A 20,144-nucleotide genomic window follows, 5' to 3' on the forward strand; every position below is an offset into this window, starting at 1 on the left:
TTTAATAAAGTGTTCCAAATATTTCTCAAGTTAATTTAGTTTTCGAACTTTTAAAAACTTCAGTTTATCCATATATTATTGTAGTATCAATTTGAAATGAATTATTTTATTCTTATTTCTATTTCTATCCTATCCACCAAACATGAGATAACTATCTTATTTTTATCCTTATTTATATCACAAACTTTATTTATCCCTGGCCCCATCTATGACCAAACACCCCGAATTTATAGAATACTAACATCTTTAGTCCAACTCATTCTCTACGCGCCTCTCTCTATACCATTCCGTTAGCGGCGTTTCTCCCATCGAAGCTATGAGTGGAGCTGTGCCGGCCAGTCCTCATCTCCGCCTTATGCATTCGTCGTTGTCGCCGAAGTTTTACCTTCTCTCATCGTCACTGTCTGGCTGTTTGAGGTATTAATTTCATTTCTCTGTGATTTTCAATTCTGCCGTTTAATTATTTTGGGTTTTAGTTTATTTGGTGTTAAATCTGCAATGATTTCACGGATTTCTACTTTTCGTGATAAATAGTTTGGTTGTTCAATTCTGCCGTTGGAAGAAGTTCATTGGGTTTATTTCTTCTGAAATTTCTTTTTGGGTTCTCAGCTCTTATTTGGACCTGGACAAGCTTAACAATGTTTCTGTGGATAATCTGGCTTCTTCATATCCTGCAGCTTAGCCTGGTAAATAGTTTGTGTATCAGATGTTAAACTTTCGTATTTGGCTTATTCGAATTTAAATTGTTCAGCTTCTGGAAATTAGAATGCTGCGATGGTGTTTATGATCAAATGTGTCTTCGTTAAATTCCTCGTTGTGGTTTGCTGTTCACAGCGGATGAAAAGAGCTAAAAGGAAGGTTATGTTTGATTTCTTTGGGGAAAACTAAGGTAAGCTTTAAATCATTAGTTCCATGCCTTTTCACTCCACATTTTCAAGAATCAGAAACAAATTTACCTTTGTTTTAGGAGTTTCACTTTTTAAAAAGTAATCTTCAAAATCATAGTTCTTGTTCTCTTGATTTAGAGGAGCTTCTCCAATCTATACCAAAGGATTCTTTGTGACACCAGACATGACATGGCACCTATGAAGTAAGGACTCTTCCCCGGGGTCGGCGTGGCGGTGTCGGACTCACCGGACTTGGGGACTCGCTGGGGACACGTGTCTGTCACGGAAAAAACGCGTCCCCTAAGTTTTTTTGTTTGTGACTTGGGACACGTACACGGAAAAAGATTGTAAAAGTTTAGGTCTTTTTCTTAATTTTTTTTTTTAAAAGAGATGGTTTAATTATAAAATTTTGGTAAAAAACCTAATATACCGTCTCTTTCTCTCAACATTCGCGACTTTTCCTTCTCCCGTGCGATATATTTGCTGCTTGTCTTTGCATTTTTCTTGTTGTAGTCTTCCTCTTCTTCTGTGCAATATATTTACAGCTTGTCCGTGCGTTTTTCTAGCTGTTGAAATCTTTCTCTTCTCTACGTCTTTCTTGCTGTGAAGTCATCTGCCTTTCATCTCCTTTTTATAAAATGGTTTATTTATGATTTATCAAATTTTATATATATATAGTTAATTATATAAAATTTATCGTATCCAGTCCCATCCATGTCTCATATTTTCTAAAAGTGCCATTTGCCGTGCATAGCATAGCACTAATATCCAACCATCATTCTTTTGAATTGGAGTCAAAGATGTTGACTTCTAAAACCACAATGCAAAAAGATCGGTGTCAGACACATTGGGTAATAGCTTCCACAATTCGCTTCGTTCAGTTTGACCCTCTTGTTGCTCATTATTGCATTTACCATTTGATTTTAACTTTTTGGAAATGCCACCTTTTGAACCCATGTTGAGGTTACTTATCTTTGTGGGAGTCTTTCCTATATTGCAGTGCTCACAAAACCAGTCATCAATTCCTTTCCTACCTTTACCTTTCTCTCTATTATCAAAATGCTTCAATGGTGGTGCCTTACCAAAACTTGCCATCTCCATAGTTTGCTCACAAGAAACTTCATTTTGCTTTTCAATCCGAAATATCATGGAATATGCCTTATTAATATCAAACAAAGTATCATGCAATATGCCTTATTAATATCAAATAAAGGATCCATTAAAAGAATTTGACTTCTTACACGATCATAATGTTCATTTAGACCCATTAAAACTTAAATCAATCTATCCTCTTCTATCATATCAACAATCCTCTTAAAAGCATTGCAAACATTAACAATTGAATAGGTCTCAATATTAACAATTCATTCTAATATCATTCTTATAAAGGGGATTCCCAACCAGAATCACCGATTCAACAGTTGACAGTCAATTCTAATACAACCACAGGGTTTACTTACTCTAATGGACTCCTCAGGTATCACTCTAAATTGTATGTTGGGACAATATACTTTGTAGAATGCCACAATTCTCCTCGTATTGAAAGGCACTGTGGCATCAAAGGGACCTTGACCAGGGTCCAACGACATTTCTATTGGCCTCAATTGTCAAACACATTCACCACTTAGGTATCAAACTGTGACATCTGCTTGCGTTGCAAAGTGGATCATTCAGCCTATCCATGCCTCCTCCAACCACTCCCCATACCAGCAGGAGCTTGGCAAGGTATAGTTATGGACTTTATAGAGAAACTACCTAAGTCTTATGGTTATGATACAATTTTGGTAGTGGTGGATAGGTTCTCTAAGGAGGACACTTTCTTAAGTTATCTCATCCCTTCACTGCAGCAACAGTGACTCAAGTATGCTTAGATAATATCTTTAAGCTACATGGCATGCCTAGATCCATTGTCTTTGACAAAGATAGGATTTTCATTGGCATTTTTTGGAAGGAACTGACAACACTACTTACCACCAAACTACAATTTAGTAGTGCCTACCATCCTCAATCAGATGGTCAATTGTTTAGAAAATTACCTCAGGGACATGTGTTTCCTCAAACCTAAGGCCTGGTCTAAGTGGCTAACTCTAGCAGAGTACTGGTATAACTCTTCTTACCACAGTTCAATCAAAATGTCTCCATTTCAAGCTCTTTATAAGGTCACTCAACTTCCCATTCCGCCTCAAACACATTCTACCGATGCACACCTACATGAATGCCTAGATGCACACCTACATGAATGCCTAACTTCAGCTCAAAACAGGATGAAACAAAATGCAGATTTGCATCGTACTAATAGAGAGTTTGTGGTAGGAGACGGTATTTCTTAAATTGCAACCTTAGAGACAAGTCTCAGTAGCCCTACGCAGTTTTATAAAGCTTAGTGCTCGTTATTTTGGGCCTTTTCAAATCATCGAACGAGTTGGAAAGGTTGCATATAAACTTCAGCTACCTACTACTTGCAATATACACAATGTATTTCATATCTCTCTCCTCAAGAAAAGGCCCCCTCTCACTAATCTTCCTCCAACAGTTGATGGGAATTTGTCATTCAACCACTCAAGGTTCTTAACACCAGAAATGCCATCATCAATGATCAAGTTATTCCTCAACTCCTTATTCATTGGGAAGGTATGCCTCTCGTAGACTCTACTTGGAAAGACAAAGCTACAGTTCCAGCTCAGTTTACGGCTAGTTGCAGATTAAAGCAATTGAGTTAAGTAAATAAAAATGTAATTTATTGTTATTTTTTTATGTATGTAGTTGTCATGTTTTATGTAAAAGTCAATCATGTTTAACGTGGCTGTCATGCCACTATTCTAATTTCTTTTAATGTCTAAATTAGTTAAAAATAACTTTATTGAAATAAAAGTAAAAATTCAGTGACTTTATTAAAATAAAAGGTAAATGAAATTTAATGAGTTTTTTAAAACACAATCCAAATTCTAGTGGACATCCATATAATTTACCCTTAATCGGCTTAATTAATGTTGCATATGGTTGTCAAAATTTGTTTAATTAAATGACATGATGAGGGCATCACTTGATGAAGTCATCAAATTCAAGGATCTAGTACGTAATACCAATTTATAATATTTTAATTTTTCCAATTAGTAAATTAAAAGAAACAAACAAGCAACCGGACAGTAAAACCAGTTCGGCACCCAAGAACAGCAACAAGCAGCCAGACTTAGAAATTATTAAACAAAACGAAAAAATAACAACTTGATCATATAAATATTAACATTAACGTTTGCTGGTATTTTTTGGAAGTTTACTACCGACAATATGAAGTAGTTTCTTTATTCTGTTTCTTCTTTTACCTATAAATTAAGTTCTTCAGTAATGTGCAAAAGTATGAATTTCTCATCTCTTCAACTTTGCTTGTTCAGATCTGTCCTTAAAATTTAACAGTCTCCGTCCCCAATATAGCATCAGGTTTTCCTCAATACTCTCTTATTTTAATATTGTTCATTTTCTCATAGAAATTAAGGATGAAAACGATATATATATATATATATATATATCTCAAAAGAAGTACATACGATTTTATCCCGTGTGCAAAAAATATATTTGTCCACTCAAATTGATTGTGCTGTAAATTAATTCATTTTCAAAAAAGCATAAAAAGGGGGAAAATACTAGGCTTTTATGTTTTTTTACCATAAGAGTGATCTTGAATATTTTAAATTTTTAGAATATAAAAATTGTTAAGGTATCTCTAGAATCGTATTTAATTTGGGTTAAAAAAAAGAATGAGTTAAAAACTTCATCTTTAAAGTGAATACTAGAAAGAAGATAGTGTCATTGAGTCTCTGTGAGATCTGAGAGTTGGAGACTTGAATGAAGAATGGATTTCTTTACTATTGTAACAACTTGCTGGTCACTAATAAACTATTGTTCGTGGGTTGTAAGCAAAAATAATCAAAACACATAAATCTTTTATTCTTGTGATTGCATACTGCGCATATCAAGCTTATTATAATGAAGAACCGATCAATTCCTAACAACAAGTGTTATTCATTGTTGTGATTGGATGAGAGCAAGTACATTAATTAAATCATTGCTCATCTGCTACTTTCATTGCAAGAACTAATTAAAATCACATCTGTAATCATATCTGTGCATTTAATTTAGATTACTTTTAGAGTTATTGTTGACCAGGAGATCAAGCAATAAGATGGAGGATGGGAATTATCTTCGTTATCTACCATTGTTAAAAGCGGCACTGAATGGCGACTGGATTACTGCAAATAGGTTTTTTCAGGAGGATCCAACTGCGGTAACTAGTTCAATTTCAAACATAAAAGAGACAGCTCTCCATGCTGCAATTTCCACCGGCTCTTCTTGTGATTTTATAAGGAAACTAGTAGAAATAATGCCAGTTGATTCCTTAGCTTTACGAAATAAATTTGGTAATAATGCTCTCCATTATGCTGCAATTGCTGGACATACAGATGCTGCAAAGATTTTAGTCGAAAAGAATCCAAGGTTGACACTAGAAAGAAACAATACTGGTGTTACTCCAGTCCTCGTTGCTTCTGAAAATGCACACAAGGAAACAGTTTTATATCTTCTTTCAGTGACTCTTGATGAACATCCAAGTCCTTTCCATGATGCAGAGGGTGTGAGACTTCTTAATTCACTCATCGTCGATGACTTTTATGGTACATACCAATTGATTTAATCACTTTGATAAATTCTTGACAAACCTGCACTTTGGTAATAATTTTATTCTTGACGAATAGGTATAGCAATTGATCTATTGAAGCGCAAACCCATGTTAAGTGGGAAAAGCATTTACGGAGTCACTGCTTTGGACATGTTGGCTAAAAAGTGTTATGCATTTGTTGATGGAAGAAGTGGGTCTGGACGGTTCAAGCAGTTATTAATACAAATCACATTTGGATTTGTACAAGATACACAGAAGAGGCAAGCAAAGGAGCTACTTACACTGTTGATTTCTGAAGCTTATAAAGTCAATCCATCAATAGCTGATCACCTACTAGGACATGCAACACTAATTGCTGCACAATATCGAACTCATGAATTAGAGAGTCTATAATCTCCTATCCTAATATGGTCTATTTTATGAATGCAGCGGGGCACCATTTGTTTCAGATTGCGATATTACATCGCCATGAATTTTTTTTTAGATCTTCTATATGAAATGGGTGCATTAAGAAATTTTATTACATCTGGAGTTGATACGTTGAACAATAATATACTACATTTAGCAGGGAAATTAGGACCAACAAATAAGATTTCTGGTGCTGCTTTGCAAATATAAAGAGAGCTACAGTGGTTCAAGGTTAGAAAGATCTCCACTTGCATCTCCTATATAAATTCTATTAATAAATGAAGCTATTAGGATTTTAGCGCTCGATCACTTGGTCTAAAGGTTACATCCAATACCTTATGTTGAAGTTCTATTAATAAATGAAGTTACAGATTTGAATCCTGATTGGTTTAAGAGGCTGTAACTTCATTTCTATGAACCAACTAATCTCATAAATAAGACCCTGGAGTATTATATATATATTATCTCTGACATGAATAACTCACCTACCTGCATTTTTCTCTTTTGAAAAATTGTTACAGGCAGTGGAAAAGATTGTTCAACCATCATACAAGAGTGAAACAAACAGGGAAGAAAAAACTCCAAGAATGGTGTTTACAGAAGAGCACAAAGATCTACTTGAGAAAGGGGAAAAATGGATGAAAGATACAGCTTCATCATGTGCAACAGTTGCTGCACTTATCGTCTCTGTAATGTTTGCGGCTGCTTTTACAGCACCAGGAGGCAATAACAGTGACAAAGGGATTCCAATTTTATTAAACCAAACATCATTTCTGATATTTGCAATATCAGATGCTTTAGGCCTCATTTCATCATCAACCTCATTACTAATGTTCTTGGGAATACTCACATCACGTTATGCAGAGGAAGATTTTCTAAGGGCTCTACCAATGAGGATGAGTATTGGTCTCATCACATTATTTTTTTTCAATAGTCTCTATGCTTGTAGCCTTTTGCGCAGCATTTTATTTGGTTTTGTTTGAAACCGTAACTTGGATTGCACTGCCGGTTGGTCTGGTGGCTTGTGTGCCTGTTACCTTGTTTGCAGTTCTGCAGTTCCCTCTTCTGTTTGAAATCACATATTCCACATTTGGGCCTAGCATTTTTCAAAAAAAATCACCAAAAATTTATCTTTTAGCTACATGTGAGTTGGGTTTGGTGGGCAAAAATAAGATAGGCCACAACACCCTTCAAGGAGGAACATTGAAGCTGTGAAACTCTAAATTAATGAGCTGAATTAGCCATATATTCTACATGATCATCCAAGATAAAGCATGCTGCTCTTAGGGATTGATTAATGATGGAGCCAAGGTTTAGGTGCATTGGTGTTCAGTATTCACTTTACAAGTTCTAGAGTTTGGTACAGGTTTTAGGGTTGGCTTTATTGTTTGATTGAAATGACTTTGATACACTTGCGCATTGACTTTAAGTATAATTTCCCCAATATGAGCTTCAAAAGCATATTATAAGTAAAAATATGAAATTGGCCTTATTGTTAGGAGTACATGATGATAAAAAAAAAAAGGAAAATTACAAAATTGGGTTAATTTTGAGACTCATTTACATATTTAAACCAATTACACAACATATATTATTAGAGGCTTTAAGATGCTTTTTATTTTCCAAACTAATAGACGTTTTACAATATCAATGTATTTTACCATTTTTTTCCTTTTATGCCCTTTACTCCATTGGCCTTAGTTGCGGTTGATGTCAGCTGTTTGCAGTTGCAGTAAGCTGTTAGCTGTTTGTTATTAGCTGTTTAATTACTAGTGTTTGGTAAAATCATATTGAACTGTTGCTGTTCGGATTTAAAATGTCTAAAATTGACATGTTTTAAATTAATCACGATGAAATTATAAAAGGAAAAATGTGAAAAAATGCCCATAACGTTTACAACTAGGAATAATTTTACTCTTAACGTCTAAAATAGTGTAATTTTATCCATAATACTGACAACTAAAAGCAATTTTACCCATAACATTGGCGATTTCAGATATTATTAGAAAACATAGATATTTTGTTTCTTATTCTACATCAGTTGCTCCTAGCTATAAATGTTAGGGGTATTTTTGCACCTTATCCTATTATAAAATAAAAAATATGTTACACAAATTAATAAAAATAATCTATATAAAAAATTAAAAAATTATTGAACGCAACAAAACCTTGTTCTTCCGGTAATCATGTTGTGGAGATATGATGATTGGTGATGAATCTACGATCAGAGCACTTCCATGTGAGGCGCCGTTGGGATCGGCGGGGGACACTCCGATGCCAAAGTCAGTAACTTGTATGAGAATAAACTGTAAGCACGAAGTAGGGTTTTGGTAAGTGTATACCTCAATAGCTTGAGGTGCAAGCTATTTATACTCATGTAATCGTAACTCCGGATAACTAGAAATTCTCCATTAATGCCTCATTAATGGCGGTTACTGATTGTTGGGGTTTAGTGTCCTATAGATAATTGTTCTAGGATACAAACTTAATGTAAATGAATTGTTCTTTATATCATTTGTTTAATGAGATATATGTTTTATAATTATATAAAGGCAATCCCTTTTAAGCACTAAATAAAGTCTAATAAAAGGAAATCCGTAAGTTTATTTAAAGTGATTATAAAGTGTTCATACAAGCATGAAGTGAGACAAAACTTTATAGTAAACTGATAAACTTAAAACCACCCCAAGTCAAGTGATATGTTTGGGATTGACATATCACTGTTGAGACTTGTATGTAACAATGTCTTCTGTCCGACAGAAAGCTGATCTCACAAGCTTCATATATACAGATATCTGGACAGTTACATAGATCTGATGAAACGTTGTTCATTAGGATTGGAGATCCGATTTGAGATAACAGGATGGGTAGATTCATCCTTGTCACCTGTTCATCTCATTGGTATTAATAGGTATAACTAATCCTCAGACTCAAAGGAATATTAATTGGTATTCTGGATTACGGAATGTGATGCTTTAACTCTGGTGTAACACGATCCTTAACAGAGATGACTATGGGGTGTGAACAGTAGACGTTGGGTATCACATGAAGTAATTGCGGAGTCGTTATATATTGGATTGAGCATTTATCACTCCCGATAAATGGGAGATACATCCATGGATCGCTTGTGGAAGACTCGACTCTAAATCCTTGCAAGGTGATAGCTTAAGAGTAAGAAATACAGATTTCACTTAACCTATCTTTTTGAGTTGACTCGGCCTGTACAAGTAAAACGAACGTCTCGCTATATGTGACTTGACATCACCCATAGTCATAAGATTCAGTTCAAGGATGTAGTTGATAAAGGATCGAATTATACTGTAGCTAATACGGAAAGGTTAACGACAGAATCAACATGTCTTCTTATAGCTCTGAGGGAATGATTACGGACTTGCTAATCACATACTCTGTACATCATTCCGTTATGCAAAGATTAAATATAATTCGTTGAAAATTAATTTAATAACGTTGCATACGGCTAGAAGCAATAAGAACCTAATGGATCACACATAAGACTTGGAATCTAAAAGAGAGATAGATGTTAATTAATTGATAGAAGCCCAATTGAGCCCAATAAGGCCCATGGACATAAGGGGGTCGAAATTCATGTAGTGATATACATGAATAATTAATTTGATTTTGTTAATCCTAATTAGATTAGGAATATGAATTAAATTAATTAAGAGATAATTAAGTTAGGAGTTTTAATTAGATTAATATGCTCCTATTATTATCCAATAAGGTTATTATTATTATCCTTAATATATTAGATATATAGTGAGATAATAATTAGGAATTCTATTCCGAATGGAATTCCTATTCAGTAACCTAATTCTATCTAACTAGGGATTAGATACAAGAGATTATAAATACTCATTCCCTTGAGATTTTTGAAATCCAAGCAAGCCATACCCTACTTGTGATTTTCGAAATTCACCTAGTCCAAGAGAGAGAAAATTCGACACCCCTAGTTCGAGGACGAGATTTCTCTACGGCTTCGTTTGATCAATTGATTTTCATCTATTTCTTTTATCCTTGATCTTGTGTTGATTAGTTAGAGGCAATCTACTTTGGTTGCTATTCAACGGTTGATACTAAATTAATCTTCCCGTGTTTTATTTCGTGTTTGGGAACTCGAAGAAGAAAAACAAACAAAAGGGAGAAATTCGTTTTACTACTCCTACATCAGGTCAGTTCACAATTTCGCGGATTCCTGGAGATTGAACCGTCGGATCATCGCGATTTTTGGACAGGAGCTTCTAGACATATTCTTCCATGTTTCCACCGAAGGGATTGTTGTTCGGAGGTCTGGAAGGTCTGTTTCGGATAGGGGCAGATTGGTAGACAGTTTCTATCTCTTTTGAAGTTGTGGGCACTTCGTTTGCAACGGTAGATAGAACTTCTAAAAGGTATTTCTTCTTATCCTTCTTTATATGAAATAACGGTTAACGGATCTTGTGGTTAAATGGAAATAGGTTAAATTTTTTATATTTCCGCTGCTATACCTTAGCCTAATTTCCAACACTAATCTTATTCAATTATGACTGTTAGCTCATTAATGGGTTATTAGTTGCCTTTATTGGGAATCGGCTTGGCCATTCCTTGAACGTATCGAGGTTTGACGGTGGATCTCCCAAGGCATTTGACCCTCTGTGGCGTGTTGAGGAATCCGTAGATCCGCCACCTCTAAGTCTTGCTTCGTACGCTATTGCTTTGGCGATCCTCCTTATCCGCGGTCGTTTGGTTAATTACCCTTTTAGTCCCGTGAATAATACCCGGATGTTATTAGAAGCCCCCCTTAAAATGTCGCTAAAGCTCTTTAGGGCTTTTGATCTTCCTGGCGTGCCGTCAATAGGCGACTTATTGATAGTTGCTCTGTCCTAGGCCATTCTTCGATTGCCAGGTGTCTGGGACGCTCGCATCGAGGTGAGTGACGCATTTCTTTTAAAACTCTTTCTTTCTCTTTCTTTCAGTTTCACTTCTTCATTGTTTGGACTTTTGGTTTTCGCCTGAGTTTCCTCGAAGTTATTTTCATACCAGGAACTTGTTTGTTAAAGCTTCCTCTTCCTCACCTTGGGATTTCATGTAAGTTGATTTCGTATTCCTTCCGTTTATCAGTTCTTTTGCTTTTATGAGTTCCACCTTTGAGCTTTTTGGCTCATCTTCTTCTACCGATTACTCGTTTAGCCTAGAGTCTTCTGAAAGCACGGATTCTTCTGAGAGTACTCCGAGCTTCGATCTGTCTAGTTTGCGTAGTGCTTTAGAGGAACGTAGGAATCATCAATCTGGGATTGTAGAAACCCAGAACTCTTTCGCTACTGTTGCCCCGGTTGCATCGGCGGTGAATTCTAGAGTTATCTCAGGGTTAGAGGCTTCTCCTTCGACTCCTTATAGGAAGAAAGGACCTCGTGTGGAGATCACTTCGTCTCACATGAGTTCTGAGGATCTTACCTTCTTGGCGAATCATTATCCTTGGCTGAAGAATTTTGATCTAATGTTGGCGGATGTCCATCACCGTCCAGCCTATCCTCCTAAAGGATTCCTTTCCATCTACAAGAGCCATGTGGAAACGGGTTTTCGTCTTCCCCTTTCCGAAGCGATTGGAGAAGTCCTTGATTACTTCAAGATTACTGTCAGTCAACTGCATCCAAATGGTTGGCTAGATTTGGCGTTGGACGCTTATTTGGCGGCCAATCTAGGGGTAACCTTCTCTCCATGAGTCTTTAGGTCTCTTCATAAGCCCTCTAAATGAAAGAGCGAATCTTTCATTACTTTTGTCAAGTTTAGGGGTTATTCGCCATTTAGTGATAAGATGTCGAACGTGCATAACTGGGATAAAAAATTCTTCTTCGTTAAACTAAAGGAGGGCAAATCTTTGGGATTCCCGGGGTATTGGAATCATAATCCCCAGCACATGGCTGGCAAATCGATCGAATTGACCTCCATCGAGAAGAATGTGGCAAATCTCATGAGGAGTATCAAGACAAACTTTTAGACCTATGTCGATGCCCTTGAATTCATGATGAGTGGGGTTACTTTGGTCCGCCGAGTGGGCGCTCAGATCGACTATGTGACATATTCCCAACTTGATGAAGGTACTTTTATTTTTTTCTTGAATTTTGACTTTCTTTTTGTCCCCTTGTCAGGGAATTGTCTGATGACAATCGTGTCGTTGAAGAGAGGCGGAAGAGGATGAATGAGTTGGAGGCGAAGAAGAAGAACGAGCTGGTGGCGAATCCCAGTAAGAAGGATGGGAAACGCCCCTTGGAAGGTGCCCAACTTCCTGTGGACAAGAAGACAAGGACAACTCCTACTGGCGGAGCAAAACTGATGGCCGCCGGTGCGAAGGCTGGGAAGCCTAAAGCAGATTTGCTCCCTCCCGTTACGGAACTGGTAGGGTTCTTCTTTATTGCTTTGCTGTTTACTTTATCACGGGTTCTAACTTTCGCTTTTTGTTTAGATGGTGAAGCCAGATTTGGGGAAGTACTGGTTCGCCAAACATGGGGAGAGGGGAGCCATCGAGAATGAGGCAGTTTTAAATGATCTGGATGAGGCCATTGGACAGCTGGGCAAGGTGCGAGAGAGCCGCGCCAAGTATTCCGGATCCGTCCATGCCAAGATGGGAAAGAGGGATCTTCTTGCAGTAAGTTTCTCATCTTTTCCCATTTTTGGATGAAAGAGTGATCCTAACTTTGTGGATCTTGTTTTGAAATGACCTTTTTCTCTTTGTCAGGCGTATGCCCATATGTGTGATATGGAGGCGGATCTCCTCCAGGGTGTTGCCGATAAGGCCACCATTAAGAATCTAGAGGCTGAAGTGTCCATCGCTAGCTCCAATGTTGCTGCGGCCGTTGCTCTTAATAAGAGCAAAGATGCCAAGATCCGCGAGCTGGAGGATAAAATAGCCGACGATGCCAAAGACCACAAGGCTACCCTACAAAACATGGACATCATGTGTGGTAGCCGTGATTTTTATTATGGCGAGCGAATCATGGCGTATGTTAAGCTCACCTATCCAGAGATAGGTGTTAAGGATCCAGAGCTGATCGTTCCTTCCATCGAGGAAGCTATAAAGTATGACAAAATGGTGAACACTCGTGACTTCATTCGTGGTCAAATCCGAAAAGAGCTGAAGGAATTGGGTGAAAAAGACACGAAGCCCATTGTCAACCTTGATGTAGAGGCGGATGACCTTAGCGAAGTATCCAAGGAGCCGGATGGAAAGGTGGATCTTCTGGAGATCGATATCGGCGTTCCTCAGGTGGAGGTTGCCAACAAAGAGAGTGTGTAACCCCTTCACTTGGATCACATGATATCTCACACAATATCAGTTATAGACATGCTTTCAATTCTCAATCATATAAACTTCAATCTCATATAAACTTTACATATTATACATAAGAGAAAGCATTTACAATACACGTTTAAGTTATTATCCTACATAGAGGATTTACAAAACAAAAGTACGTCACAAGACTCCAAAATGCCTAGATGAGAATGGACTGACACTGCTGGTGCGGCCTTAAGCAAGAAGAACTCCACCTAACCTGTAAAATCTGTTGGCAAGGGGTGAGTTGCCTACTCAATAAACATATTACGCATATATGTATATACAAAAGTAATGTAAAGAGCACAAATCAAAATATATCATCAGTACCAAGTTAGAATTTATTCACATGTTTCACTTATTATAGTAATACTTATTTTAGAAAGGTCTTGCTGTACTTAGACAATATATATAAAATGGTCCTTGGGCCCAATCTTTATTCCGGCTCACTAAATTCGGAATACAATCATCTGTGCTACGGAGGAGTTACACTCAACTCACGTACTCATATATCTTAACACATGTGCTTCCGGCTCACAATATTCGGATAGCACTCTCAACTTGGACCATTTCACATATCCATCTAAGCAAGCTCATATTCATTTATAATCCAACCATTATTCAGTTCCAGTATGTGCACAAGGCTCAACATGCCGTATTTACTCATAACACTGCAACATACTCAATCATATCACTTTCTTATCAATCATGACGTATCACAAACACTCAAACATTATCCACATCATTCACATCAGATTCTACCACATCTCACACTCAACAAGTCACAAGGCACAATACATTCATACACATATATAAGCAATATGCTTACCGTCGCACTTGGTTCGATCTATTCAACACGATCGGGTGTGCGTTCAATTGCACCTTGTCCTCCTAATGTCACATAACATTTATACAATTAGCCTTAACATAAACTTAATGAAAATATAAACTAATGAATGCTATATGATTTACAAGACACTAACTCCACAAAGTTCATGCAATCTAATCCTTTTGTCTTAGATCATCACATGACCTACTTGCACACATTCTGCCCTAACTTTCTCTATATGAATCCAAATTTCATGTTTCTTAAACCTACTGAAACTAGACATATATGGGTATAACATATCCAAAATTCACATTAATATCACTTCTACACAATATATGGCATGCATAATGATTCTGTCCTGTTTCCAGCCAAGAAACAGACTACCCAGATTTGCATCTATCATAATGCACTCAACCTAGCTCACAATAAACACAATGGATTTCCAAATCCTTTTACAAACATATACTTAAAGTAGTTAGGAACACTTTTGTATAAATAAACTTTCTCAAATTATGAATCTAAGGTCCTCAAAATGCTACATCAACATGGCTGCCTCACATGACATTCAATTTCGAGGCAGTCATGATCCATCTAGGTTTTATTCCTCTATATATGTAATTAAAGTCCCATATTTTACAGAGGGTTTCATAACACATATAGGAACATAGTTTATTCTTTATGTATCTTCAAATTCGAACAATATCCATATGAAAAACATGCTCCAACATGACTGAAAGCAGTACCCTAGATTTCTGTTTAGGGCACTTGATACATATCTTTCATTTGGACAGCTTATAACCACTTTAAACAACACCAAAACTCAACAAACTCAATCACAAATCATCCACAAAAAATCCTATGATCATACCTAGGTATTTCAGAATCTCAAACTCATAGAAAACAAACTAAAACAGCATACTAACCTTCAACTTGTGTCTATCACTTAGTATGCTTCCTAACTTGACTTGTTTGGCTTGAAAATGGAAGAAATTGGAAGAGTTTTGTTTGGAGAGGTTTAGGCTATGTCAAAGGAAGGTTTGCTGAAGCTCTCTTCGAAAATATGGCTGAAAATAATAAGGATGAAGTCTTGTACATCCTTTTAAAGATGAAGAGGTATTGTTTGTCTTACCTTGGGTGACACCTCGTGCTTTATTGAGGTGCTTGCTCACAAACATCAAATTCAGCCCTCCTAAAGTGTAAGTTAATCAATTTAGGACATATTCATTCATTCATTCCTTCATTCATTTAAGTCCTAACTCAATTAACCAATCGTTACATCATAACGACACACTAATCGCCTCCTAATCGCACGGTAATCGTATTATGAATACGAAACTTCTAATGACAATGAGATGAATCTAAAATGCATGTATTCAATCATGAAAACATATATGAATGTGGGAAGACTCATATGTTAGGGTTTTAGGGATGTTACAGAGTGAGGCTCCTCCGAAGGATGCATCTTTAGAGAAAGCTGTAGGGGAGGATGCCATTGTACAAACTTAATTTATTTTGATGTAATTAAGTACAATTTTTTGCAATTGCTTGAATGAATCCTTCTTTTCCCAGAACTACTTTTACTTATGCATTATATCTTTTAGCAAGTAATTTCCTAGAATCTGGTTTAGGATTTGTTTGATTGTTTAGGGTAGGTGGCCAGCCGTAACCCGATGTGTGAACCTTTTGAAGGCTCTGAGCTTTATTTCCCTAAGGAAGTTAAGCTGCCCTTGGTGGCGATCAACTTTTTCCTATCTTTGAGGTAAATTGATCCGCCAGTGGGTCTTTTCATTCTCTTATAAGGAGAGAGTTGAGGGTGTAATTATCTCATGTTTGAGATAATTTTAACCCGCCCTTGATGGTGGTCAATCTTTTTCCTATCTTTGAGGTAGATTGATCCGCCAATGGTGCTTTTTGTTCTCATATCTTTGAGGAGAAGGTAGATACGCCGTAGTGGCGTTTTCTACAATTGGAATGCTTTTGTTGCCTCCCATCATTGAATCTGGAATATTTATATTTCTGCAAAAAAATACTTAAAAGAGAAGTTCCAAACAAACATTTCATTTTATTAAATGACGACTTGCCTTATTACAGCAAATTGGTCTTTTATGTAAGCCTCGTTAAAACCTTTAATAAGAAAAACCTCATGGAAAAAACCCTACTAAAGGAAAAACAGTGCCCAAGACCTTTGATTACACCCTACTCTCTGAGAAAATATTTGCGGAGGTGTTAGACGAGGTGCCGCGGCCTAATCTCCCGGGCGGACCGGGGGGTGGACAACCTCATGGCGACGTAAGCGGTGATTGGCGCCGAAAGTAACCAATCGTGGAATCAAGCTGCTCGGCAGGACCGGAGCTCGGAGATATGGAAGAGTCGCCACCCACGAATGGGAAAATGAACACCGATCCCTTGCGGGAGACCGGTGTGGGTTCGGGAAACTTAGGTACGAGCCGAGAAGGCTAGCTCCTTTCCGGAGAAAGGCTACTAGGCACCCCGACATCGCCCGGTTATGAACCACCGGCCTCCTACTCAGCATGTTAGGCGATAACGGACTAATCGTATACTTCTTTAAGTTTAAAATTCATTTGAAACCTTTTCTTTCTCTTTTTAGAAACCGTTTTGAGCATATATTATTGGAAAGCCACATTAGTAAAGAATCACCCATTTATATTATACATACACAGAGAAGGGGGAAGAAAGAAGTGGTTTACGACTTTATTTAAATGTCATGTTGTGTGTTTACTCTATGCTAACTCATTTCCCCAAAACGAGTTCATTTACATGGTTCGCACCTTAATCGCCGTTGGAACGATTTAGGAGCGTTTTAAAACCCCGCTTGATGAAGTTCACCCGAATCGCCGTTGGAACGACTCGAGTGTTTGAAAACGTTAGGATAAAAACCTTTTAATAGGAAAACATGATTAAACATACAAGTCAATTTTATTTTGTACAAACCCTTTTAGAAAATGATTCAAAAACTCTATTATTCACAAAAAAAACGATTTTAATTACAATGTTCGCTTAATCCGCTTTTGGAACGGATTAAGGTTTTAAAACGTGATGTTTTGGAACCAATTTAGAAATATTGACAAAAATAACTCCATTTATTTACATTAGGAACCTCTAAAAATTCATTAGTGTAAATGATTAAATTGAAAACTCTCTTTTTGTGATTTATTTTCCCCTCTTACTTAATGGACTCTTTACCTATTATGATTATAATAATAAACCCATTTAAACCAAGATTCACACTCAAATAAAGCCCATTTGAAACCCGGGCCCATGGATGGGCCAAAAGAATAAAGAAAACAATTTAAGCATATATATATACATTTAAATCAAAAAGAGAATATGAGAATGAAAGTTAATAAAAAAGGAACTATATAATACATGTATGAAAATACTAGATATAATACATTTATACTTTAAAAATGTGAAAATAGTAAATAAATCTCATAAATAAGAAAATAATCTTTTATCCAAAATAGTTTCATATAATAATCAATAACATAACTCATATACCCCAAAACTACATATATACACAACTAATATAGTTTAAAATATCAAAAATAACATATACCAATATCTACTAATTATTTCCCAAAATGCGCAAGTAAATAACCTTTAAAATAGGATCTAATATAACTCAATTTTTAAATAAAGAATGATATACAAACATCCTAAATAATTATATACACTAAATATCTAAAATAGTTTGAAAAACATATATTAGGTAACTATACGTATATATATTAAGGACCTACATGACCCGATCAATTCGATTAGGTAAAAGCTTAAAAGTTAAGAAAAAGGGACTGAAATTGCATTTTTTACGTTTTGGCAGATTTACCGACGGAAAATCCGTCGGTAAACAGCAATTAGACAGAAATGGCAAATTACAGCAGCACTTCAATTATTTCCAGATTTATTCAAAAGCTTTAAATTAAATCTAATTCAACCGCTTTGGATTTCCGAACTACCAAAAATGGATCATAGTCAATAACGGAAGTTCCTAAAACGATGTTTTTTATTTAAAAACATTATTTGGAAATTTCTTTTAGATCAAAAAGGCTTATAATCTCAACGTTTTTCGATACCCGAACTACCTTTTTATCGGATCATGGTTCGTATTGGGATATCAAAACGAGGTTTTTTATTTTAAAACAAAACCGAATTTTATTCAACACGAAACGAAAATTAAATAAATACGCTAATTAAATAAAACGTGACAAGATAAATGAATAACTAAATAAATAAAAACTATAGCATAAAAATAAATAGAAGGAGAAGATAAATAAAATAAAATAAAAGAGTCTAGTCCTCGGATAATACCTTAAATTCGGTATCTGACAGTCGAAGCCGATTGATTCCACGAGTCGTGATTTTCCGGGTTTTTGTGTTTTTTAGTAAAAATTTAACTTTGAAAAATTTGGATTTTTTTGGGAAAAAAAATATTTTCTCCAAAAAATTGACTTTCTCTCTCTAACAATGTTTAGAGTGAGAAAGCTCCAAAAATTCTCCCTCTCCTAATGCATGGGGATCCGTGCCTTTTATAGGCAAACGGGTCCCCGGACCAATGGGCGACGTCCGAGTAAAATCGGGCGTCGCCCAAAGGGTTGGGCGGCCGCCCAAAGCATGTTGGGCGGCCGCCCAAAACATTATTGGGCGGCCGCCCAACGATGGTTGGGCGTCCGCCCGACGCGGTTGGGCGCTCGCCCAACGGCCGTCGGGGCGCATCTCGCACCGTCGGGCGTGCATGTCCCGCGGCCGTCGAGCTCATGTTCCGCACCGTCGGGCGTCCACGTGTCGTGACCGCCGGGCTTGCGTTCCGCGCCGTCGGGCGCCCACGCGTTGTGACTGCCGAACGTGTGTTTCGCGCTGCCGGGCGCACACGCCCCATGGTCGACGAGCGCGCGCCCCGCGTTGCCAAGCTCGTGCATTGCTCGGACGTCAAGCGGGTGCTATTCGTGGTTGGACGCGTGCGTCCGACGAGCGTCGAGCGCGCGCTTTGCGTCGTCGAGCGGGTGTCTGACTGTCGTCGAACGCACGTCGGCTGCCGCTAAGCACTCGCACTACGCATATCACAACAGCGACCCACTGTAACTTATTTATTTTATTTTTTTTCGAAACTTCCGGAATCAATCGCTTCAACCGTCTTGTTTTCAGGTTTTCGTCACAGGTCCTCCGACTCGGTGTCTACATGAGGTTCTGAATATTCCACGTCCGCGGCAGTGTGTTCCCTTCCATGTCTTGAATTTTGAAAGTGGCGGGTCCAATTTTGGCAATTATTTTGTATGGCCCTGTCCACGTGATTCCCAGTTTTCCTTTGCCTTCCGCGGATTGGATTTTCTCAGCTTTTCTTAGCACCAAGTCTCCTTGATTCAGATCCACGAGTTTGGCATTTCTATCATGATAGGCTGCAATCCTTTGTTTGTAGGCTGCGATCCAGACATACGCCCTTTCACTTCTTTCCTCCAGACGATCAAGACTCTCCCTCAATCTCTTCTCATTCTAGTCTTCACAATAGAATATGACCCTGTCACTTGGGATTCAGACTTCTATAGGAATGACAGCCTCTACTGGCGAATGGCGTTTCACCGGTGGCGGTTTGGGGAGTGGTTCTGTACGACCATAAGACATTCATCAACTGATCTGCCCATTTCTTGTTATGTTCGCCTAACCTCTTCTTTATGCCTTTCACAATCGTTCTGTTGGTGACTTCGGTCATTCCATTTGATTGTGGGTAATACACTGAGGCGAATCTATTTTGGAGCCCCTGGTTCTTGCAAAATGATCTGAATTCTTCATAGTTGAACTGTGTTCCATTATCCGTGATGATCGTATGTGGGACTCCGAATCTCCCAACAATGTTATCTCTCACGAACTCTACCATTCGCTCTGCGCCTATTATGGAAATGGCTTCTGCCTCTACCCATTTTGTAAAATGATCGACAGCTACCACTACGTACTTTCTCTGCTTTCTAGTGGAAGGAAATGGACCGACAATGTCGATACCCTGTGTGG

At 37.5% G+C, this 20,144-nt stretch overlaps 1 pseudogene; it reads left to right on the forward strand.

Annotated features, from left to right (window-relative positions):
- The first annotated feature begins 228 nt into the window (after positions 1 to 228).
- LOC136224851 (ankyrin repeat-containing protein ITN1-like) lies at positions 229 to 7,399 on the forward strand (annotated as a pseudogene).
- Positions 7,400 to 20,144: the final 12,745 nt, after the last annotated feature.

Source organism: Euphorbia lathyris, chromosome 3 (genome assembly GCF_963576675.1).
Source record: "Euphorbia lathyris chromosome 3, ddEupLath1.1, whole genome shotgun sequence".
NCBI lineage: Eukaryota > Viridiplantae > Streptophyta > Magnoliopsida > Malpighiales > Euphorbiaceae > Euphorbia > Euphorbia lathyris.